Below are 24,533 nucleotides of genomic sequence, written 5' to 3'. Positions count from 1 at the left end.
AAACTTAGAAGCTTCTGCACAGCAAAGGAAACCAGAAGTAAAACAAGAAGACAACCTATGCAATGGGAGAAAATTTTTGCAAATGAAACTGACAAATGCTTGATCTCCAGAATATACAAGCAGCTCATACGACTCAATAAGAAAAAAATAAACAACCCAATCCAAAAATGGGCAGAAGACCTAAACAAGCAATTCTCCAAGGAAGACATACCAATGATCAATAGGCACATGAAAAAATGCTCAATATCACTAATTATCAGAGAAATGCAAATCAAAACTACAATGAGGTATCACCTCACACCAGTCAGAATGGCCGTCATTCAAAAATCCACAAATGACAAATGCTGCTGAGGCTGTGGAGAAAGGGGAACCCTCCTACACTGCTGGTGGGAATGCAGTTTGGTGCAGCCACTATGGAAAACAGTGTGGCGATTCCTCAAAAGACTAGGAATTGGCTTACCGTATGACCCAGGAATCCCACTCCTGGGCTTGTATCCAGAAAGAACCCTACTTCAGGATGACACCTGCACCCCAATGTTCATAGCAGCACTATTTACAATAGCCAAAACATGGAAACAGCCTAAATGTCCATCAACAGGTGACTGGATAAAGAAGTGGTGGTATATTTATACAAGGGAATACTATTGAGCCATAAAAACTGACAACATAATGCCATTTGCAGCAACATGGATGCTCCTGGAGAATGTCATTCTAAGTGAGGTAAGCCAGAAAGAGAAAGAAAAATACCATATGAGATCGCTCATATGTGGAATCTAAAAAACAGAAACAAACAAACAAAAACAAAGTGTAAATACAGGACAGAAATAGACTCATAGAGAGAGAATACAGACTTGTGGTTGCCAGGGGGGTGGGTGGTGGGAAGGGATATACTGGGGTTTCAAAATTGTAGAATAGATAAACAAGATTACACTGTATAGCACAGGGAAATATACACAAAATGTTATGATAACTCACAGAAAAAAAAACCTGACAATGAGTGTGTATATGTCTATGAATGACTGAAAAATTGTGCTGAACACTGGAATTTGACACAACATTGTAAAATGATTATAAATCAATAAAAAATTTAAGAAAAAAAAGCTAGAAGGATTACACTTCCTGAATTTAAATTGTATTACACAGATATATTAATCAAAATAATATGTCAGTGATATAAAAAATAGGTACATAGACCAATGGAACAAAAATAAGTTCATGTATATAGAGTCAATTGATCTTGTACAAGGATGCTGTGAACACATATGGGGAAAGTAGAATTCCTTCAATAAATGTTGGTAAAACTGGACATCCACATACAAAAGAATGAAACTGGACCCCATATTAAACCACTCACAAAAATTAACTGAAAATTTGTTTAAGACATGAACTGTGAAACTTCTGAAAGAAAATACAGGTAAAATCTCCTTGACACTGGTCTTGATGATGATTTTGTTTTTCAATAAGATGCCACAGGCAAAGACATGGAAAGTTAAACAAATGGGAAAACATCAAACTAAAAATTTTTGCACAGCAAAGGAAACCATCAGTAAATTGAAAAGGCAAATTATGGAATAGGAGAAAATAGTTGCAACCCATATATCCAATAAATTCATATCAAAAATATAGGGAACTCATAAACCTCAGTATCAAAGAACAAATAATCTGATGTAAATTTGGCAAGGGACCTGAATAAATATTTTTCTAAAGGGTCATAGTTATGGTTAATAGGTACATGAAAAGGTGTTCAGCATCATGAATAATCAGAGAAATGCAAATTAAAGCCAGAATGAGTTATCACACCATGCCTATTACGATGGCTGTTATCAAAAAGATGGTTGGTGAGGATGTGGAGAAAAGAGAACACTTGTGCACCTTTGGTGAGAATGTAAATTGGCATTCATTTTTTTATGTGTTTCATAGAATTTACCAGTTAAACCCTGTTATCCAAGACTTTTGTTTTTAGTAATTTTGTGATTATTGATTCAGTCTCCTTACCCTTTATTGGTCTAGTCATATATTTTATTTATTCATGATTCAGGCTTTAGTACTTTGTACATTTCTAGTAATCATTTCTTCTGGGTTGTTCTACTCATTGACATATGAGTACTTATAATTGTTTTTTATGATCATTTGTATTTCTGTGGCTTCAGTTGTAATACCTCCTCTTTCTTTTTTGACTTTATTGATTTAGGTCTTCTCTCTTTTTCTCTTAGGCTATCTGCTAGTGTGTCAATTTTGTTTATCTTTTCAAAAATCATCTCATTTTCATTAATCTTTTATATTGTTTTATGGTCTTTAATTTATTTCTATTCTGATATTTGTTATCTCCTTCCACCTCCTAACTTTGTGCTACGTTTGTTATTCTTTTACTAGTTCCATGAGGTGAAATGTTAGGTTGTTTTTTGACATTTATTTATTTTTCTTTTTTAAATTGAGATATAATTGACATGTAAATTGTATTAATTTTAGGTACACAAGGTAATGATTTGATATGTGTATATATTGTATAATGCTTGCCACAATAAATTTAGTTAACATCCATCACCACATATAGTTACAAGTTTTTTTTCTTGTGAGAGGACTTTTAACTTTTAAGAACTAGTCTGTTAGCAACTTTCAAACAGAAAATACAGTATTGTTACCTATAGCCACTGTGTTGTACATTATATTTCTATGACTTATGTTAAAACTGAAAGCTTGTGTGCTTTGACCACCTTAACCTCTTTTCTCTGGCAAGCACCAAACTCTTCTCTGTGTCTTTGAGATTTTGTGTGTGTGTGTGTGTGTGTGTGTTTCAAATATAAGTGAGATCCTACAGTATTTGTCTTTCTGAGTCTGACTTATCTCTTTTAGCATAATGAATGCCCTCAAGTTTCATCTATGTTGTCATAAATGGCAGCATTTCCTTCTTTTTGACGGGTGAAAAATATCCCATTGTATATAAATACATTTTCTTTATCCATTCATCTGTTGATGGACACTTTGTTTCTGTATCTTGGCTATTGTAAATAATGTTGCAGCTAACATAGGGATGCAGATATCTTTTCATATAGGTGTTTTTGTTTTCATGAGATAAATAACCAGGAGAAGAATAGCTGGATTGTATGGTAGTCCTATTTTAATATTTCAGAGTAGCTTCTATATTGTTTTCCACTTCTTCATCGACCCATTGGTATTTTTAGTATCATGTTGCTTAGTCTCCACGTGTTTGTGCTTTTTCCATTTTTCTTCCTTTAATTGATTTCTAGTTTCATACCAGTGTGATCAGGAAAAATCCTTGATATAATATCTGTCTTCTTACATTTGTTGAGACTTGTTTTGTGGCCTAGAACATGATCTATCCTGGAAGCTATTCCATGTGCACTTGAAAAGAATGTGAATTCTGCTGTTTTGGGATGTAATGTCTTGTAGATATCTATTAAACCGGCTTATTGTGTCATTTAAGTCTACTGTTGCATTATTGATTTTTGGTCTGGATAGTCTGTCCATTTATGTAAGTGGGGTGTCCCCTACTATTATTGTATTGTTGTCAATTTATCCTGCTTTGTTTCTTAATATTTGCCTTATATATATAGGTGCTCCTGTATTTGGTGCACATATGTAATGAGTGTAATCACTTCCTCTTGTATTGATCCTTTTATCATAATATAATGCTCTTCTTTGTCTTTTGTTATAAACTTTGTTGTCTGATATGAGTATTGCTATGCCCACTTCATTGTCGTTTCTATTTGCATAAAATATCTTTTTCAATCCCCTCATTTTCAATTTTGTGTGTGTCTTTAGTTCTGAAGTGACTCATTTGTAAGCAGCATATAGATGGGTCTTGTTTTTACATCCAATCATCCACCCTATGGATTTTGTTTGGAACACTTAGTCCATTGACATTTAAAGTAACTATTGTTAGATATGTACTTATTACCATTTTATTACATGTTTTCTAGTTGTTTTTGTAATTCTTCCTTGCTCTTTTTTCTTTTAGTTTCTTATCTTGTTTGATAATTTTCTTTAGTGGTATGCTTGCATATTTTCTATCTTTTTTTGTGTGTATCTATTATAGGGTTTTGATTTGTGGTTACCATGAGGTTCATATGTGTTGACCTGTAACTATATCTATTTGTTTCATTTCTTACTCCTATTGCTTTTTACAAATCTGCTTTAAGTTCAAACACATTCTAAATGATCTACATTTTTTACCCTTTTCCCCACACTTTGATTTTGATATCATATTTCCCATCTGCATGTTTATTCCTTTATTGATTATTGTAGTTATACTTGATTTTACATTTTTTTAACCTTTTAATCTTAGTACTTGCTTATTTAAGTGATTGAGCCTCATCCTTTACCATATATTTGCCTTTACTAGTGGGATTTTTCTTTTTCTATATGTACTTTCTTCTTGTTATAGCCTTTCTTTTCTACTTAGAGAATACCCTTTAACATTAGTTTAGGGTAGGTCTAGTATTGGTTAACTCTTTTTTTCTTGCTTCTCTCAATTCTTTATCTCTCCTTCAATTCTGAATGATAATCTTTTTGGGTGAATACCCTAGGTTGCATGTTTTTTTTTCTTTCAGCACTTTAAATATATTATGTCACTCCTTCCTGGCCTAAAAATTTTCTGCAGGAAAATCAGCTGATAGACTTATGGGGGGTTCCCTTTTATAAGACTTTTTTTTTTCTCTTGCTACTTTTGGAATTACTTATTTATCTTTAACTTCAGCCATTTTAATTATTATATGCCTTGGTGTGGGTCTGTTTGGGTTCATCTTCTTTGGGGCCTTACATTCTTCCTATACCTGGACATCTGTTCCCCTCTTCAGGTTTGGAAAGTTTTCAGCCATAATTTTATTAAGTACATTTTTACCCTCTTCTTTCTCTCTTCTTCTGGGATCCCTATAATGCTGATATTTTTGTGCTTGATATAATCCGAAAGATCCCTGAAACAGGTTTTAAAATTTGTTTTTATTTTGCTGTTCTGCTTGGGTGATTTGCATTATTCTATCTTTCAGATAACTTATGCATTCTTCTCTATCAGCTAGTCTGCTGTTTATCCCTTCTAGTGTGTTTTTCACTTCAGTTATTTTATTCTTTAGTTCTGACTAGTTCTTTTTTATATGTTTTATTCCTTTGTTACAATTCTCACTGTGTTCATCCATTCTTTTACATAATTCAGTCAGCTTTCTTTCTGCGATTGTTTGACTTTATCTAGTAAATTATTTCTATTTCATTAACTATTTTTTTCCAGAGGCGTTCTCTTTTCCTTTCAACTTTGAAAAAGTCTTGTGTCTTCTCAATTTGCTTGTTTTTCTCTGTCTCTATCAAACTGAGACAGTTACCTAAGGTGGTTTTGAAAGGGTGTTCTTATGTGCAAACATCCCTATACAGTCTGTGTGTGCCCATTGACTTTTGTGGTAGAGCCAGATTTGACGTGAACACAAGTCACAACTTTCCTCAAGGTGTGCTAGCATCTATCACCATGGTAGAAGGTGATGCTGAAGATTCAGGGGCTAGGGCAGGAGGCAGGTGTGAGTAGGGGCTATTTCTCTGCTTAGTAACCATCACCATGCTATCAGAGATAAGGTCAGTTCTCAAGTTGCTGGAGCAGAAACCCTGAGGATCAGGTCTGGGCTGGTTCAATTCTAAGTGCATGCTTTCACCTTGCAGTACTGGCTCCACCAGCCCCAAAGGAAACAGAGCTGGAGAAAAAGGCACTTCTGTGGGTATTGGGCAAGCACTGGGGCACAGGGTGTCATCTGCCTCTGATGTGCTGCCTGTGCTATCATCAATAATGTCTGTCTCATCCCTGCTTAGATACCACTTAGGGTTTAAACCACCACAACATCTCATCACTGAGCTTTTCCTTCAGTTGTGGCTGCCCTTGCTGTAGTGTAGAGCTGCAAAAAGAGGCAAATGGGATTAGAGTGTTGACTTAGGCTGGGGCACATAACAGGGTGGTTGCAGGAAACGAGTCAGACAGTTACATGGTTTCAATCCATCCATTCCACTCAGCTTTGAGATGAAGCAAGCATTTGTGTAATTCTCACAAGCAGTCAAAGTTTCCCACAGACCTGTTAGTCCCAATGGCCCTCCAACCATCCAAGGGGGGTTCATCTTCCCTTTTTCAGACTTCAGAGCTAGGGAACCCAATATGTGTCTCAAATTTCTCACTCTCCAGGGAGGATCTATGCCCATGTAATCTCCTTCTTCCTCCAAGTCCCCTCCCAGGGTGACAGGTCTCAACATGATTGCTTCTATTCCCTTCCTACCCAGTTCTACAAGTGTCTTTCTTACAGCCTTAGTTGTACATGAGTTCTTTCTGCTAGTCTCCAGTTAGTTTTCAGTGTGAATTTTTCCACATGTACATATATACATTTTTTGCTGTGTTCATTGAGGAGAGGCTCCTATTCTGGCCAACTTGATTCAGGTACCTAAAACAATTTTATATGTAATACAAAACCAAAAATAATTTGATAGAAAAATGGTTAAGGAACAGATAATTCTTAGAAGTCAAAATATAAATGACCAAAAATGATAATCAGTTAACTTCATTATTAATCACGGACGTATAATTTGAGATACCATTTTTAGCCCATAATATTTGCAACAATTAAAAGTCTCCACAATCTTCAAATTTAGGAAGGATGCAGTGAAATATATACTGTCTATGAGAGTGTATATTTTATGCTATTTTAGAAGCATTAAAATTTTATTTTTTTAATTTAATTTTTTAAATTGAGTTATAGTCAGTTTCTAATGTTGTGTCAATTTTTGGTGTACAGCACAATTTTCCAGTCATACATGAATATACATATATTCATTTTCATATCCTTTTTCTCCATGAACTGCTACAAGATTGTGAATATATTTCCCTGTACTATACAGTATAAACTTGTTTATCAACCGTATATATGTCAGTATCTAAAAATCTCAAACTCCCACTGTGTCTCTTCCTAGCTCCTTCCCTGCTGGCAACCATGAGTTTGTATTCTGTCTGTGAGTCTGTTTCTGTCTTATCTTTGCATTTGGTTGTCTTCTTTTCTCTCTCTTTTTTTTTTTTTTTTGATTCCAATATTAGTGATCTCATATGGTATTTTTTCTTTCTCTTTCTGGCTTGCTTCACTTAGAATGACATTCTCCAGGGACATCCTTGTTGCTGCAAATGGCATTATGTTGTCATTTTTTATGGCTGAATACTATTCTGTTGTATAAATGTACCACACCATCTTTATCCAGTCATCTGTCGATAGACATTTAGGTTGTTTCTGTGACATGGCTATTCTAAACAGTGCTACTATGAACATTTGGGTGCAGGTGTCTTTTTGAAGTAGGGCTCTTTCTGGATATATGGCCAGGAGTGGGATTGCTGGGTCATATGGTAAGTCTATTTTTAGGCTTTTGAGGAATCTCCATACTGTTTTCCACAATGGCTGCACCAAACTGCCTTCCCACCAACAGTGTAGAAGGGTTCGTTTTCTCCACACCCTTTCCAGCATTTATCATTTGTGGATTTTTGAATGATGGCTATTCTGACTGATGTGAGGTGATACCTCATTGTAGTTTTGATTTCCATTTCTCTGATAATTAGTGAAAATGAGCATTTTTAATGTGCCTATTGGTCATTCATATGTCTTCATTGGAGAATTTCTTGTTTAGGTATTTTGCCCATTTTTGGACTGGGTTGTTTTTTCTTATTAAGTCATATGAGCTGTTTATGTATTCTGGAGATCAAGCCCATGTCAGTTTCATCTTTTGCACATATTTTCTCCCATTCCATAGGTTGTCGTTATGTATTGCTTATGGTCTCCTTTGCTGTACAAAAGCTTGTAAGTTTCATTAGGTCCCATTTGTTTATTTTTGCTTTTATTTCTATTGCTTTTGTAGATTGCCCTAGGAGAACACTGCTGAGATGTATATGAGATAAAGTTTTGCCTATGTTTTCTTCTAGGAGTTTTATTATGTCTTGTTTTATGTTTAACTTTTTAATCAATTTTGAGTTTATTTTTGTGTATGGTGCGAGAGTGTATTTTAACTTCATTGATTTACATGCAGCTGTCCAGTTTTCCCAACACCATTTGCTGAAGAGACTGTCTGTATTCCATTGTATATTCTTGCCTCCTTTGTCGAAGATTAATTGACCAAAAGTTTGTGGGTTCATTTCTGGGCTCTCTATTCTGTTCCATTGATCCATATGATTGTTTTTGTCCCCAAACCACGCTGTTTTGAATGCTGTAGTCTGTAGTATTGTCTGAAGTCTGGGAGGGTTATTCCTCCAGCCTCAGTCTTTCTCTTTAGTAATGCTTTAGCAATTCTGGGTCTTTTGTGGTCCCATATAAATTTTATTTATTATTTATGGATTTGTTCTAGTTCTGTGAAATATATCCTGAGTGATTTGATAGGGATTGCATTACATATGTAAATTGCCTTGGGCAGTATGACTATTTTAACAATATTGATTCTTCCAATCCAATTGCATGGGATATCTTTCCACTTTTAAAGTCTTTTATTAATTTCCTTCATCAATGGTTTATAGTTCTCCATTTATACGTCTTTCACCTCCTTGGTTAGACTTATTCCTAGGTATTTTATTACTTTGGGTGCTATTTTAAAAGGGATTGTTTCTTTAGCTTCTCTTTCTGTTGTTGATTCATCATTAGTGTAAAAAAATTCCACTGACTTTTGTACATTAATCTTGTATCCTTTTACCTTGTTGAATTGTTTTATTAGTTCTAGTAGTTTTTGTGTGGAACTTTTAGGGTTTTCTACATGTAATGTCATGTCTGCATGTTGTGACAATTATACCTCTTCTTTTCCAATTTGGATCCCTTTTATTTATTTTTCCTGCCTGAATACCATTGCTAGGACTTCCAAGACTATGTGGAATAAGAGTGGTGAGATTGGACAACCTTCTTTTGTCCCAGATCTTAGTGGGAAGATTTTCAGTTTTTCACCATTGAGCACTAAGCTGGCTGTTGGTTTCCCATAAATGGCTTTTATTATGTTGAGATATGTTTTCTCTATACCCACTTTGGTGAGAGTTTTTACCATAAATGGGTATTGAATTTTATGAAATGCTTTTTCTGCATCTATTGAGATGACCACGTGGTTTTGTTCTTTCTCTTGTTGATGTGATGTATTACATTGATTGGTTTGCATATGTTGAACCACCCTTGTGTCCCTGGGATGAACCCCACTTGATCATGGTGTATGATCTTTTTTTATGTGCTGTTGGATTCCATCTGCTAATATTTTGTTGAGGATTTTGGCATCTATGTTCATCAGTGATTTTGGCCTATAATTCTCTTTTTTTGGTAGTGTCTTTGTGTGGTTTTGGTATCAGGGTGATGGTGGCTTCATAGAATGAGTTTGGGAGTATTCCCTCCTTTTCAATCTTCTGGAAGAGTTTGAGAAGGATTGGTATGAATTCTTCTTTGTATGTTTGGTAGAATTTCCCAGTGAAGCCATCCGGTCCTGGACTTTGTTTGTAGGGAGATTTTTTAATGCTAATTCAACTTCATTTCTAGTGATTGGTTTGTTTAAGTGGTCAGTTTCTTCTTGATTCAGTCTTGGACTGTATGTTTCCAGAAACTTGTCCATTTCTTCTCAGTTATCCATTTTGTTTGTTTTTCTTTTCTTTTTTTCTTTTTTCTTTTCTTCTTCTTTTTCTTTCTTTCTTTCTTTCTTTCTTTCTTTTTTTTTTTTTTTTTTTTTTGCTTTAGTGGTAGTGAATTTTTCCAGTGAGAATTTTTTTAATTTTAAAAATTATTCAATTTTTTATTGAAGTATATTCAGTTTAAATGTGTTAATTTCTGGTGTATAGCATAGTGGTTCAGTTGTATGTGTGTGTGTGTGTATGTATATGTATATACATATATATTCCTTTTCATAGCTTTTTTTCAATATAGGCTATTACAGGGTATTGAATACAGTACCTGTTCTATACAGTATGAACTTTTTGCTTATCTATATATTTGGGCACAGTATTCTCATGTGATAATTTGTATTTCTGTGTTATTCATTGTAATTTCTCTATTTTTCTTTCTTATTTTGCTTATTTGTGCTCTCTCTTTTCTCTTCTTTGTTAGCTTGGCCAGAAGTTTGTCAATTTTGTTTACACTTTCAAAAAACCAGGTCTTTGTAGATTGATTTTTATCTACTTTTTAAAATATCTTTTACATTTATTTCCTCCCTGATATTTATTATTTCATTCCTTCTGCTGACTTTTGGGCTTTTTTTTTTCTCTTCTGTTTCTATATTTTTTTGCTGGTAGGTTAGAATGTTTATTTGAGATTGTTCTTTTTTGAGGAAGTCCTGTATCGTTAAGAACTTCCCTCTTAGGACTACTTTTGCTGCATCCCATAGATTCTGTGTGGTTGTGATCTCGTTGTCATTTTTCAGAGTGTTGTTTAACTTCTTCTTTACTTCATCATTGACCCATTGGTTTTTGAGTGACATGTTGTTTAGCCTCCTTGCTGTCATTTTTGTTTGTTTGTTTTTCATGTAGTATATTTCTACTTTCATTGCATTGTGGTCAGAAAAGATTCTTGAGATAATTTCTATCTTCTCAAATTTATTGAGGCTTCTTTTGTGCCCAAGTACATGATCTATCTTAGCATTGTTCCATGTGCACTTGAAAATAATTTATATTCTATTTTTGAGCAATGTAATGTTCTGAAAATATCAACCAAGTCTAATTGCTCTGTTGTATCATTTTATTTATCTTTTGCCTTATTAATTTTCTTTCTGGAAGATTTGTCCAGTGATGTTAACATTGTGCTAAAGTCTTCTACTATGATTGTATTCCCATCAGTTTCTTCCTTCATATCTGTTAGTATCTGCTTTATGTATTTAGTTGCTGGTATATTGGGTGCATATATGTTAACAAGTGTTATATCCTCATCAGGTACTCCTCCTTTAATCATTATATAATGTTTTTTATCTTTATTTATGACCTTTGCTTTAAATCTTATTTTGTCTGAAATCAGTATTGCTACTCCTGCTTCCTTGCCTTTTCCATTTGCATGGGATATCATTTTCCATCCTCTCACTCTCAATTTATGTGTGTCCTTCTTCTTCAAGTGGGTCTCTTGTATGCAGCATTTTGTACGTTCTTGTTTTATTATCCAGTTTGCCACTCTATGTCTTTTGATTGGAGCATTTAGTCCCTTATCTTTTACAGTAATTAATGATAGATGTTTGTTTATTGCCATTTTGAAGTTAGTTTTGTGGTTGATTTTGTATTTTCACTTTGTTCCTTTCTTTTTCTTTTTGTGATTTGATTATTTTCCTTTCTATTGTCTTGGTTTCTTTTTAGTTTTTGTGACTCTATTGTAAGCTTTTGGCTTGTGGTTGCCCTGTTTGTACTTATATTAACCCATTACTATATCTGTTTGTTTTAAACAGATAGTAATACAAGCTCAAACCCATCCTACCGAGACCAAAAATAAAAAGTGGAAAAAAAAAAAAAACCTCTATATTTTCTTACTCCTGTCTCCGACTCTTAATGATTTAGATGTCCTCTTTTACAGTTTCATGTTATTATGTTCTAATTCATCATGGTTATTGCCTTTCCAATTATGGTTTTCTCCTTTCTGTTGCATCCTGCTTCTTTTCTATTTAGAGTAGAACTTTCAATATTTCTGTTAGCATGGGTTTAGTGTTGCTAAATTCTTTTAGTTTTTGCTGGTCTGTGAAGTTCTTTATCTCTCCTTCTATTGAAAGGATAGCCTTGCTGGATAAAGTATCCCAAGTTTCAGCTTTTTTTTTTCCATTCAGGATGGAATGTATCTTGCCACTGTCTTGTGGCCTGTAGTGTTTGTGTAGAGTAATTAGCTGAAAGCCTTATGGCTTCTCCTTTGTGACTACTATCACTTTGTTTTTCTCTTGCTGCTTTTAGAATCATTCTTTATCCTTAACTCTGGCCATCCTGTTTATATGTCTTGGTGTGGGTCTGTTTTGGTTCTTCTTGTTTGGGACCCACTATGCCTTCTGTACTTGGATATCTGATTCTTCTTTAGGTTTGAGAAGTTTTCAGTAATGATTTCTTCAAATACCTTTCACTCTCCTTGCTCTTTCTTCACCTTCTGGGACCCCTATTATGCTTAGATTGACACATTGTATACTATCCCATAGGTCCCTTATGTTGTTTTCCTTGGTTTTTATTTGTTTTTCTCTCAGCTGTTCTGACTGGGTGATTTCTGTTATCCTGTCTTCTAAGTCACATATTCATTCTTCTGCATTATCTAGCCTACTTTTTCCAGGCTTTAGCTCAGCTTTCATCTCCTCAAATGAGTTTTCCAATTTTAATTCACTCCTCTTTATGGTTTCGATTTCGTTTTTGACATATTCTCTGTCTCTGTTCACAATTTTTTTAGTTCCTTTAGTACTTTGATCACTCCTTATTTGAAATGATTATCTATTATGCTATCCAAGTTTATTTCATTGATCATTCTTTCAGGGTATTCCTCTTGTTATTTTAATTGGGAGTAGTTCTTCTGCTTCTTTTTACTTATATCTCTCTGGCACTATGGATTATGGAGTATCAGTTATCTACTGTGATCCTGAAGGGGTTTTTGTTTATCTAAAGTGGATGCAGAAATAAAACTAAAAAAAAAAAAAAGAAATTTAGAAGAATAAAAAAATTTGAATAGTGTCTATTCAATTACAGAAGAACAAAATGAAGAGAAATAATACTCAAGTTGAAACAGATTTTAAAAACTTACAAGAAGAAAAACATAATTGAAAACAGTATAATCAATAACAGAAGAACAAAACAAAGCAAAATAAAAATAAAACAGAGTAACTTTAAAAAGTTAAAAGAATAAAAGATTTTAAAACAGTATAATTGATAGAACAAAACAAAGAGAAAGAAAAATGAAATTGAAACAAATTTTTAAAATTAATATAAATACTTTAAAAGACAATTTTAAAAGGGATTAAAAATAGAAATGAAAATTTTCAAATAATTGCAAATTTAAAGTGAAAAGGAAAAAAAAAGAAGAAGAAAAAAAAGTGTTGGGTTCCCATGGAGACTGTGTCCTCCTTAAGTATGGGTGATTGCCCTGTCTTCCTTCCATGCCTTTTGCCTGTTATCCCTTTGGTTGGGTGTGCGGCCTGTGTTCTGGCCAGAGCCTGCCCTGGCTATTGAGCAGATCCTCCTTTTTGTTCTGTGGTTGTCACCACTCCTGCCCTCACCATGCTGTGTGAACTCTGCTCCCTGGTTCTAGAGGCCTTCTGGTTGCACCCCTGGTCCTAGAGGCCCTCTGGTTGCACCCCTGGTCTGTGCTGCTCCCAGTGCCAGTAGGCGAGCAGGTCATGCTCTCTCCCAATGCCGTGCTCTGGCACCCTGCTTCTTCATGGTTGTTGGGCAGGTCACTTCCCTGTTCAGTGCCACTCCCCATGCCATGTTGATTCCACACTCTGTAGGTGGATCTGGGATAAGGCCGCACCAGCCCTCATCCCTGCTCTGTGCCAGTACTCTGGTCCTTGTTCATTTGTCTTAGAGGCTCGAGTCCACAGAGGCACCAGGGCTGAACGTTCCCTTCTGCCTGGGGCTGTAAAGAAACCTCAGTCCCGCCTATGAGGTTGTGGAGCCCCTATGTACGGATTTAGGTTTCAATACCCCCTTCTTCTGGGAGCTATGCACTGGGGAATATGGTAGCTGTTGCTGAGCCCCACCTCTTTTCACCTGAGAACATGCCGGTAATGGTGCCCTTGCCCCAGAGGACACCAGCAGTGTTGTTGTGCTTTTTTTTTTTGTTCATATTTTATGGGTGTCCCAGGCTGTTCCTATCTGTATACCCTCCAAGCAATGGCACATAACACGCTGCAGTCCCTGAGGCTGCCTTTGTACAGTTGGTCCAAGTCCTTTGCCTGGCTCAGGCAGCCTGTCCTGTCCCCCACCTGCTGCTTTGCCTCTAGGGCTGGGTGTCACGGGGACCCTTTGTTCCCGTTTATCTTCGTTCTTTTGGTCAAGAGCTATTTGGTACAGATCCTAGCCTTGGAGGTTCCCCCTCTGTCCCACTGACCTCAACTTTGGAGAGGGGGAGACCAAGGAAATGAGTGTTATTCCTATTTCGCCACTCCCTCCCTGTGGGACTGGTCCCACACTATTTTCCTTTTTGTTTTTTTCCTTTTCTCCTACCAGATTGGTGGTATATTTTGTCTTTTGAAGAAGGCAATGTTCTGTCAAAGTTCAGCAGGTGTTCTGATTGGATGGGTGGGTCCATGGATGTCAGTCCTGGTGTATTTGTGGGAGAGGTTGAGCTACTAGCATCCTTCTACTCCACCATCTTGGCCATTTTCCCCCCACATTTTTTTTTTTTTGTTATAATGAAAAGTCACAGATACTAAATGCCTTTTAACAGAAGAATGACTAAATATATTATTCCATCAATGTTATATTGTGAGGCTACTGCAATACAGGGATAGGTTTATTTTGATGTGGAAAAATCATTAAGACATTTTGTTAAGTGAATTAAAACAAATTGCAGAATTGTGTGTATGGCATGATTGAATTTATATATAAAACATCTTGTCTAAAACTATATTATTGTTAAGTACTATCTATGTGTATATTTAAAAGCTGAGAAAAAGGTCTATTAAGAACTGATATTTCTGCTTTCTGGAGATAGGAGAATTGAAGAAATGTAGTTTGATGGCAAGAGTAATTTTGTCTATGTTGTTAGGATTATATACAGTTCAATTATAGTCATGTATTATTTGTGTAAATAGATATAGATTTTTCTGGAGAATATAAGATTATGTTGAGAGATACTGGAGTCAGAATGGGGCAAGTTGATTATGGAAGTCTAGAAAAACAAGAAACACAGAAGTAGACATCCCAGAACTTTTCTCAGAGAAAAACGACTAGAGTTATGGAAACGTCTGGTCTACGTGACAGGAAAATACATCAGATATAATGTAAGATGCCAGTTATCAGCCTCTTATGACTTAAGTGTTTATGAAGAAATGCTCTAATGATTTTGTTTTCCTTGTAATCTGTCTAGAAGGGAAAGTGGGTCACTAGCTTCTCAACAGACATATCTGGTCTGTATGATAATTGCATTTCTCAACAATATAAATGAATAAATTATACTTCTCTTCTTATTTCTTTCAGTCTTATGATATAATCAGCGAAATTTCACCACCTGAATTTGGATGAATTCTGGGACATGACCAATATCAGTCTGTAGACTTCTAAGATTGAAGGCCCTGGCCTGGATCATGGTGAATTCACCAAAGCAAATAATGCCTGTGAGATGGTCCTGCAACAGCCAATCAGTTCTCTCCTTTGGTGACATGCAGTCCTTGCTGTATAAGTTTGAACTCCTATAAATCCATTAAGGTTGTAATAAACTGTTTCTCTCATTGCTGTTAGTTCTATATGACTACTATCTAGTAAATTGTGAATTTTTAGTAAATATTTCTTAATAATTCAAAATACAAAATATTCCTAAAACTGGCATCAAAGTATGAAATTCTTCCTACAAACGGCCATTCACTCATTCTTTATAGTGTGATAATATCAGGAAAGTTGGGGTGTGGTGAGGCATAAGGGAAAAAAATACAAAAAATAATTAGGTTCCCAGCATATTCTCTTTACTTTAAAGTCAGTTTTTCCATAGTATTTATTCTATGGTATCCCTTATTCTTTTACATGTTAACTGTTTTCCTGGTCATGATGGTTGGTGTGCTTGTTTTTTGCTATTTTCCACCTTACTTCTAAAATTTACTTAGTGTTAAATAAATCAGGTATCTTAATTAAAAGCATTAATAAAAGTTATGATGAAAAATACAAGGAAAATGGGAAAACAGCAATTAAAACATTTCACATAGTTCATGAATTGTTCAGAAATCAGAGAAAAAGCTAAAGATACTTTGTGGGAGATCTTTATATACATTAAATAATATATTAATGATACAATAATTAAAACAACATATTACTGATGTAGAAATATGTACACAAGTCAATAAACAGGGTATAAACCCCAGAAATGGACACAGGCTTATATGACTTTAGAGGTCACATTTCAAATTAGTGAGGAAGGGCTGAATCATACATTAAACAGTGTAAATAACATTTGGTTGATCATATTGTAAAAAACAAATTAGGTCTCCCTCCTCATACCATAAAGTTAAATAAAATGCATCAAATCATAAAAGTATTAGAACAGAACGTTGGTAAATAAATATTTATATTATTGTTGAAAGAACATAGCCCCATAGATAACAATAATTCAATATTTCAAAATGTGTTGATTATGATAAGTGCCATACAAAATACTGGAAATATAATGGTAATTAAGATAGTAGTCAATGTAGCTTCTAGTCTAACAGGGAGAGCAGATAGATAATTAAACACGTTTATAGGGCAAGGCTGGATCCATGTGCTTAAGTTGCTCTCTGAGATCTCTCTTCATCTCTCATTTCAGCTTTCTTTTGCATATGTCACTTTCTGTCAGGCTGTCTCTTCATATTGAGAAAGATGGCACCTCAGCACCTTCAGGATTACATTACATTAAACTCACACACTCAGAAGCAGTCTCTTCCAACTCTCCATATCAATAGCTCAAAAAGTATTCAGTTTGACCCTACTTGAATCACACATCAATTTATGGAGTAATCATTATCCACCAGTGTGAGTGCTCTGATTGGCCAGTCTAAGATTATATTCTCACTACTATGGAGAGGAAGGTGAGTCCCCTTGACTGACAGTCTCACCAAAGTCATACTGAATCAGAGACAGACAATTTCCAAAAGGAAGGGACGTAGGGCAGATTAAAAAGTAATATGTCTTCTATAAAGCCAAAGAATGAGTAGGAATTAGTCAAGAGAAAAGGAAAGAGGACGTGAATCAAAGAGAATAACAATGGGAAAGTTCAAAGACAAGAAAACATGCATATTTAGCAAATTAAAAGACCATTTAGCTAAACTAGAAGGTAAATGGAGTGGTGAGAGATCCGGCAAGAAAGGTAGAGGAGATCATGAGGAGTTACGTAAACTGTATTTCGAATTTAGATTTTATATCAACGGGTTTTTTAAATTGCAGTAAAATTACATAATAGAAAATTTACCATTTAACTATTTTAAGTATACATTCACATATACTTAATATGCAACCGTCACCACCATCCACCTCCAAAACGTTTTCATTTTCCCCAACTGAAACTCTGTACCAATGAAGCGATAACTCCCCATTCCTCCCCCCCCCCCCAGCTCCTGAAAATTACCCTTCTACATTCCGTTCCTATAAATTGAACTACTCTATGCAACTTATACCGGTGGAATCATATATTTACCTTTTTGTGTATAGCTTATTTCACTTGACATAACGTCTTCAAGTTTCATCCATGTTGTAGCAATGTATCAAAATGTCATTCTTTTTTCAATTGTAGTAAAATACACGTTACACAAAATTAACTATTTTAAATACTTCTAACTGTCCAGTTAAGTAGTGTTAAGTATATTCATATGTGAATCAATCTCCAAAGTTCTTTTCATCATGCAAAACAAAAATTCTATACACAGTAAACAACACCTTTACCCCTCCAGCAGCCACTGGCAGACACCATCTAACTTTCGGTTTCTATGAGACTGACTACTCTAGATACCACATTTAAGTATAATCATACTGTATTTGTCTTTTTGTGATTAGTGTATTTCTTTTTTTTTAACATTCTTTTATAGAGTTATAGTCACTATACAATGTTGTATCAAATTCCAGTATAGACCACAATTTCTCAGTTGTACATGAACATGTATTCATTGTCACATTTTTTTTTCCTCTGAGCTACCAAAAGATTTTGTATATACTTCACTATGATATACAGTATAATCTTGATTATCTATTTTACTTTTTGAAATCCCAGTCTGTCCCTTCACACCCCATGCCCCCTTGGAAACCACAACTTTGTATTCTAAGAGTCTGTTTCTGTTTTGTATTTATGTTTTTGTTTGTTTGTTTGTTTTAGATTCCACATATGAGCGATCTCATATGGTATTTTTCTTTCTATTTCTGGCTAACTTCACTTAGAATGACATTCTCCAGGAGCATCCATGTTGCTGCAAATGGCATTGTGTTGTCGGTTTTTATGGCTGAGTAGTATTCCATTGTATAAATATACCACATCTTCTTTGTTCAGTCATCTGTTGATGGACATTTAAGCTGTTTCCATGTCTTGGCTATTGTAAATAGTGCTGCTATGAACATTGGGGTGCAGGTGTCATCCTGAAGTAGGGTTACTTCTGAATTTCTGCCCAGGAGCGGGATTCCTGGGTCATATGGTAAGTCTATTCCTAGTCTTTTGAGGAATATCCATACTGTTTTCCACAATGGCTTTCCTTGCTTGCCTCTCCCACTCTTATGATTTAGATGTCTTATTTTACAATCTTGTGTTTGTTCTTTTTGTAATTCATGGCAGTAATCTCCTTTCCAGTTATGAGTTTCTCATTTTTGGAGCATCCTGCTTCTTTTCTATTTAGAGTAGACCTGCCACTATTTCTTTTAGCATGGGTTTAGTGTTGCTAAACTCTTTTAGGTTTTGCTTGTCTGTGAAGTTCTTTATCTCTTCTTCTAGTCTAAAGGATAGCCTTGCTTGATAGAGTATCCTAGGCTGCATCTATTTTTCATTAAGCACTTTGAATATATCTTGCCACTCCCTTCTGGCCTGTAGTGTTTGTGTAGAGAAATCAGCTGAGAGTCTTATGGGGGTTCCCTTGTAACTCACTCTTTGCTTTTCTTTTGCTGCCTTTAGGATCATTTCTTTATCCTTGACTCTGGCCATCTTGATTATAATATATCTTGGTGTGGGTCTGTTTGGGTTCTTCCTGTTAGGGACCCTCTGAGCCTCCTGTACTTGGATATCTGATTCCTTTAGGTTTGGGAAGTTTTCAGTCATAATTTCTTCCAATATCTTTTCAATCCCCTTTGTTCTTTCTTCCCCTTCTGGAACCCCTTTAGGTCAGATCTCATCTCAGCAAATTAGTTCTACAGCAAACTAATTCTACTTAGTTCTTCTTTATAGCTTCTATTTCATTTTTGACATATTTTATATCTCTAAACACTATCTCTTTTAGTTCCTTCAGTACTTTGATCACTCCTTTTTTGAAATCTTGATCTAGTAGGCCATCAATGTCTATTTCCTTGATCATGCTTTCAGGGGATTTCTCTTGATCTTTTAATTGGGAGTGGTTCCTCTGCTTCTTCATATTGCTTATATCTCTCTGGCACTGTGGCTGAAGGAGTATCCGTTATCTAGTTCTCCTGGAGATGCTGTGCTCTTAATGATTTTATTGAGAGGTTTTGTGTCTTCGCCCTGTGTCGCGAACTCAGCTTGCTGTTTCCAGAGGCCCTTTGTTGGCACCTGATTCTGTGCTGCTCCCAGTGGCTGTTGGCTAACAGATCACGCCCCCTCCCAACATTGGGTCAGGCACTGAGCTCTTATCCAGTGGGCTGGTGGGTGACTCCCCCTCCCGATGCCCCAGTCAGATGCTGCACTCGGGGGTGGGGGGAGGCATGTGGGCAGATCGCGCCCCCTCCCAGCACCATGGTCAGGTGCTGCATTCCTGCCAGGAAAGCGGGTTGCCACCCGCCCTTTCCCGGCGCCGGTCGCTCAGCTGCTCTGTGCAGCTGCCCGCTCCGCCTTGGGTTGGCGTTCCGAAGGCAGGCTCAGGGAAGACCACAGAACAGTCTGCCTCTGCTCCATGCCAAATCTCAGCTCCTTGTTTGTCTTGGTGGTGTGAGTTCTCTGAGGTGCAAGGGCAGAAAGATCCTATCTGCCTCCAGCTGTAAACAAAACTCAGTCCTGTCTAGGAGGTTGTGGAGCCCCTGGGTGTGGATTCAGGTCTCGGGCCCACCCCCGCCCAGGTGCTGCACACAGGAGATGGCGGCTGTTGCTGCACAGGTTTCTCTTCTTGCGAGAAGCGCCAGTAATGGTGGTGCAGGTCTGAGGAGACAAAGGCTATGGTGCCCCTCCCCCCAGGGCACACCAGCCATGTTGCTTTGCTTTTTTTGCAATTTATGGGGGACCGAGGTTGTTCTGCTCCATATCCCCTCCCAGCCACGACATGCAGCACCCTGCAGTCCCCTGGGGCTGCCTCAGTGCAGCCGCCCCAGTCCTCCGCCTGGGTCAGGCCACCTGCCCCGGCCCCAGCTGCCAACTTGCATCTCAGGCTGGGTGTCACGGGGATGCTTTGTGCCCGTTTAACTCAGTTCTGTTAGTCAAGGGATGCTTGGGGCAGATCTGAGTCTTGGAGGTTCCCCCTCTGTCCCACTGACCTCTCCTTTGGAGAGGGGAAACCCAGCAAATGAGCACCAGTCCTCCTTTGCTGCTCCCTCCCCGCGGGACTGGCCCCGCACTGTTTTGCTTTTTCTTCTTTCTTTTTTCCTTTTTTCCTACCAGAATGTTGGTGTCTTTGTCTTTCAAAGAGTGTGATGTTCTGTCGGAGTTCGGCAGGTGCTCTGGTTGGCTGAATGGGTCTGTAGATGTGAGTTTTGGTATATCTGTGGGAGAGGGTGAGCTATAAGCGTCCTTCTACTCCGCCATCTTGCTTCTCCTATATTGCCGGTTTTTATGGCTGAGTAGTAAGCTATTGTATAAATATAACACATCTTTATCCAGTCATCTGTTGATGGACATTTAGGCTTTTTCCATGTCTTGGCTACTGTAAATAGTGCTGCTATGAACATTGGGGTGCAGGTGTCATCCTGAAGTAGGGTTCCTTCTGGATATGAGCCCAGAAGTGGGATTCCTGGGTCATACGGTAAGTTTATTCTTCGTCTTTAGAGGAATCTCCATACTGTTTTCCACAGTGGCTGCACCAAACTGCATTCCCACCAGCAGTGAAGGAGGGTTCCCTTTTCTCCACAACCTCTCCAGCATTTGTCATCTGTGGATTTTTGAATGATGGCCATTTTGACTGGTGTGAGGTGATACCTCATTGTCGTTTTGATTTGCATTTCTCTGATAATTAGTGATATTGAGCATTTTTTCATGTGCCTATTGATCATTTGTATGTCTTCCTTGGATAATAGCTTGTTCAGGTCTTCTGCCCATTTTTTTGATTGGGTTGTTTATTTTTTTCTTATTGAGTCGTATGAGCTGCTTATATATTCTGGAGTTCAAGCCTTTGTCGGTATCATTGTTTGCAAGAACTTTCTCCCACTCCGTAGGTTGTCTTTTTGTTTTACTTATGGTTTCCTTTGCTGTGCAGAAGCTTGTAAGTTTCATTAGGTCCCATTTGTTTATTCTTGCTTTTTTTTCTATTGCTTAAGTAGATTAATCTAGGAGAAAATTTTTGAGACGTATGTCAGATAATATTTTGCCTACATTTTTCTCTAGGAGGTTGATTGTATTTTGTCTTATGTTTAAGTCTTTGATCCATTTTGAGTTGATTTTTGTGTATGGTGTAAGGGAGTGTTCGAGCTTCATTGCTTTACATGCTGCTGTCCAGTTTTCCCAACCCCATTTGCTGGAGGGTATCTTTATTCCATTGTATATTCTTGCCTCCTTTGTGGAAGATTAGTTGACCAAAAGTTTGTGGGTTCTTTTCTGGCCTCTCTATTCTGTTCCATTGCTCTATATGTCTGTTTTTGTACCAATACCATGCTATCTTGATGACTGAGCTCTATAGTATTGTCTGAAGTCTGGGACAGTTATTCCTCTAGACTCTTTCTTTTTCTTCAATAATGTTTTGGCGATTCTTGGTCTTTGATGGTTCCATATAAATTTTTTTATGATTTGTTCTAGTTCTGTGAAATATATCCTGGGTAATTGGATAAGGGTTGCATTAAATCTATAGATTGCCTTGGGCAGTATGACTATTTTAACAATAGTGATTGTTCCAATCCAGGAGCATCAGATACCTTTCCATTTTTTAAAGTCTTCTTTAATTTTCTTCATCAGTGGTTTATAGTTTTCTGTGTATAATTCTTTCACCACCTTGGTTAGATTTATTCCTAGGTATTTTATTACTCTGGGTGGCATTTAAAACGAGATTGATTCTTTACTTTCTTTTTCTTTAAATTAATTGTTAGGGTAAATAAATGCAACTGAGTTTTGAAAGTTAGTCTTCTTACCTGCTACCTTGATAAATTCTTTGATCAGCCCTAGAGTTTTTGTGTGGACCTTTTAGTGTTTTCTATATATAGTAACAAGTCATTAGCATATACTGACACCTTTACCTCTTCTTTTCCAATTTGGATCCCTTTTATTTCTCTCTCTTGCCTGATTGCTGTGGCTAGGACTTCCAAGACTTTGTTGAATAGGAGTGGTGTTAGGGGGCATCCTTGTCTTTTCCCAGATTTTAATGAGATGCTTTTGAGTTTTTCACCTTTGAGTACTATGCTGGCTATAGATTTGGCATATATAGCTCTTATTATGTTGAGATACGCTCCCTGTATACTCACTTTGGTGAGAGTTTTTATCATAAATGAGTGTTGAATTTTATCAAATGCTTTTTCTGCATCGATTGAGATGATCATGTGGTTTTTGTCTTTTCTGTTGTTGATGTGATATATTAGATTGATTTGTGTATGTTGAACCACCCTTGTGTCCCTGGGATGAACCCCACTCTGTCATGATGTGTAATGTTTTTTATGTGTTGTTGGATTGTATTTGCTAATATTTTGGTGATATTTTGGCATCTATGTTCATCAGTGATACTGGCCTATAATTCTCCTTTTTGGTAGTGTCTTTGCCTGGTTTTGGTATCAGGATGATGGTGACTTCATGGAATGTGTTTGGGAGTATTCCCTCCTTTTCAATCTCCTGGAAGAGTTTGAGAAGTACTATTATGAGTTCTTCTTTGTATGTTTGGTAGAATTCCTTAATGATGCTGTCTGGTCCTGGACTTTTATTTGTAGGGAGGTTTTTTATTGCTAATTTTATTTCATTTCTAATGATCGATTTGTTCAAGTGGTCAGTTTCTTCTTGGTTCAGTCTTGGTAGACTGTATGTTTCCAGAAAGTTGTCCATCTCCTCTAGGTTATCCAGTTTGGTTTCTATAGAGTTTATCAATATATTCTCATATGATATTCTGTATTTCTATGTTATTTGTTATAACTTCTTCATTTTCCTTTCTTACTTTACTTGTTTGTACTCCCTCTATTTTCTTCTATGTGAGTTTGGCCAGAGATTTGTCGAATTTATTTACTTTTTCAAAAAAATAGCTTTACTTTTCATTGATTTCTTCTATTAATTTTTAATCTCTGTTTTATTTATTTCCTCCCTGATCTTTATTATTTCCTTCCTTCTGCTGACTTTTAGGGACTTTTTTTGCTCTTCATTTTCTAATTCCTTTAGCTGTTGGATTAGACTGTTTATTTGAGATTGTTCTTTTTTTAGGAAGGCCAGTATCAATGTAAACTTCCCTCTTAGTACTGCCTTTGCTGCGTCCCATTAATTTTGTGTGGTTGTGTTTTCATTTTCATTTCTCTCAAGGTATTTTTTAATTTCAACTTTGATTTCATCATTGACCCATTGTTTTTTAAATAGCACATTGTTTAATCTCAATGCTTTCCTCTTTTTTCTCTTTGTTTCTCTGTAGTTGATTTTTAGTTTCATGTCATTATGATCAGTAAAGACGCTTAAGTTGATTTCTAATTTCTTAAAATTATTGATGCTTCCTTTGTCCCCAAGTACATGATCAATGCTAGAAAATGTTCCATGTGCATTGTAAAGAATTTATCCTATTTTTTTGCTCAGAAAACATCCACGAAATCTAATTTTTATATTGTACTTTTTAATTTCTCTGTTTCCTTATTTATTTTCTGTATGGAAGATCTGTCTAGTGGTGTTGATGCATTCTTAAAATCTCTGACAATGATTGTATTCCCATCAATTTCCCCCTTTATCTATGTTAGTAAGTGTTTTATGTACTTAGGTCCTCCTATATTGAGTACTTATATATTAATGAGTGTAATATTCTCATCTTGTATTACTACTTTAATCATTATGAAATATCCTTCTTTATCTTTCTTTATGGCCTTTGTTTTAAAGTCTATTTTGTCTAAAATCAGTACTGCAACACCTGCTTTTTTGGCTTTTCCATTTGCATGGAATATCATTTTCCATCCTTTCACTCTCAATCTATATGTGTCCTTCTCCCTAAAGTGGGTCTCTTGTATGCAGCATATTGAAGGTTCTTGCTTTATTATCCAGTCTGTCACTCTATGTCTTTTGATTGGAGCATTTAGTCCATTGACGTTTATAGTAATTAATGATAGATGTGTGTTTATTGCCATTTTCAGCTTATTATTGCAATTGACTTGGTAATTCCTCTTTGTTCCTTTCTTCTTCATTTTGTGGTTTGGTAATTTTCCTTTGTATTATCATGGAATTTATTCAGCTTTTGTGAATCACTTGTAAGATTTTGGCTTGTGGTTACCCTTTTTGTAATTCTATTAGCTCATTAATTTAACTGTTTTTACTTAAAATATACTATTATAATCTCAAACCCATCCTACTGAGACCAAAATATTTTAAAAATAAAGAAAATAAATACTCTATATTTTCTTGCTTCCAACTCCCACTCTTAAT

At 36.1% G+C, this 24,533-nt stretch overlaps 1 long non-coding RNA gene across 3 annotated transcripts in view; it reads left to right on the top strand.

Annotated features, from left to right (window-relative positions):
• NBDY (negative regulator of P-body association) overlaps positions 1-24,533 on the top strand; it is a 196,077-nt gene that overhangs the window by 113,336 nt on the left and 58,208 nt on the right. The window contains exon 3 of one of the 3 annotated variants that reach the window (XR_004134404.2): positions 15,113-15,687. The exons of 1 other annotated variant lie outside the window; for it this stretch is intronic. This is a non-coding gene — a long non-coding RNA (negative regulator of P-body association). Of the gene's footprint in view, positions 1-15,112; positions 15,688-24,533 lie in introns of those variants that run through there. One more of the 3 variants, XR_837516.3, reaches the window with a different exon arrangement.

Source organism: Camelus dromedarius, chromosome X (assembly GCF_036321535.1).
Source record: "Camelus dromedarius isolate mCamDro1 chromosome X, mCamDro1.pat, whole genome shotgun sequence".
Classification (NCBI taxonomy): Eukaryota; Metazoa; Chordata; class Mammalia; order Artiodactyla; family Camelidae; genus Camelus; species Camelus dromedarius.
Note: the sequence above shows the minus strand (reverse complement) of the source record. Positions and strands in the feature narration are given on the sequence as shown.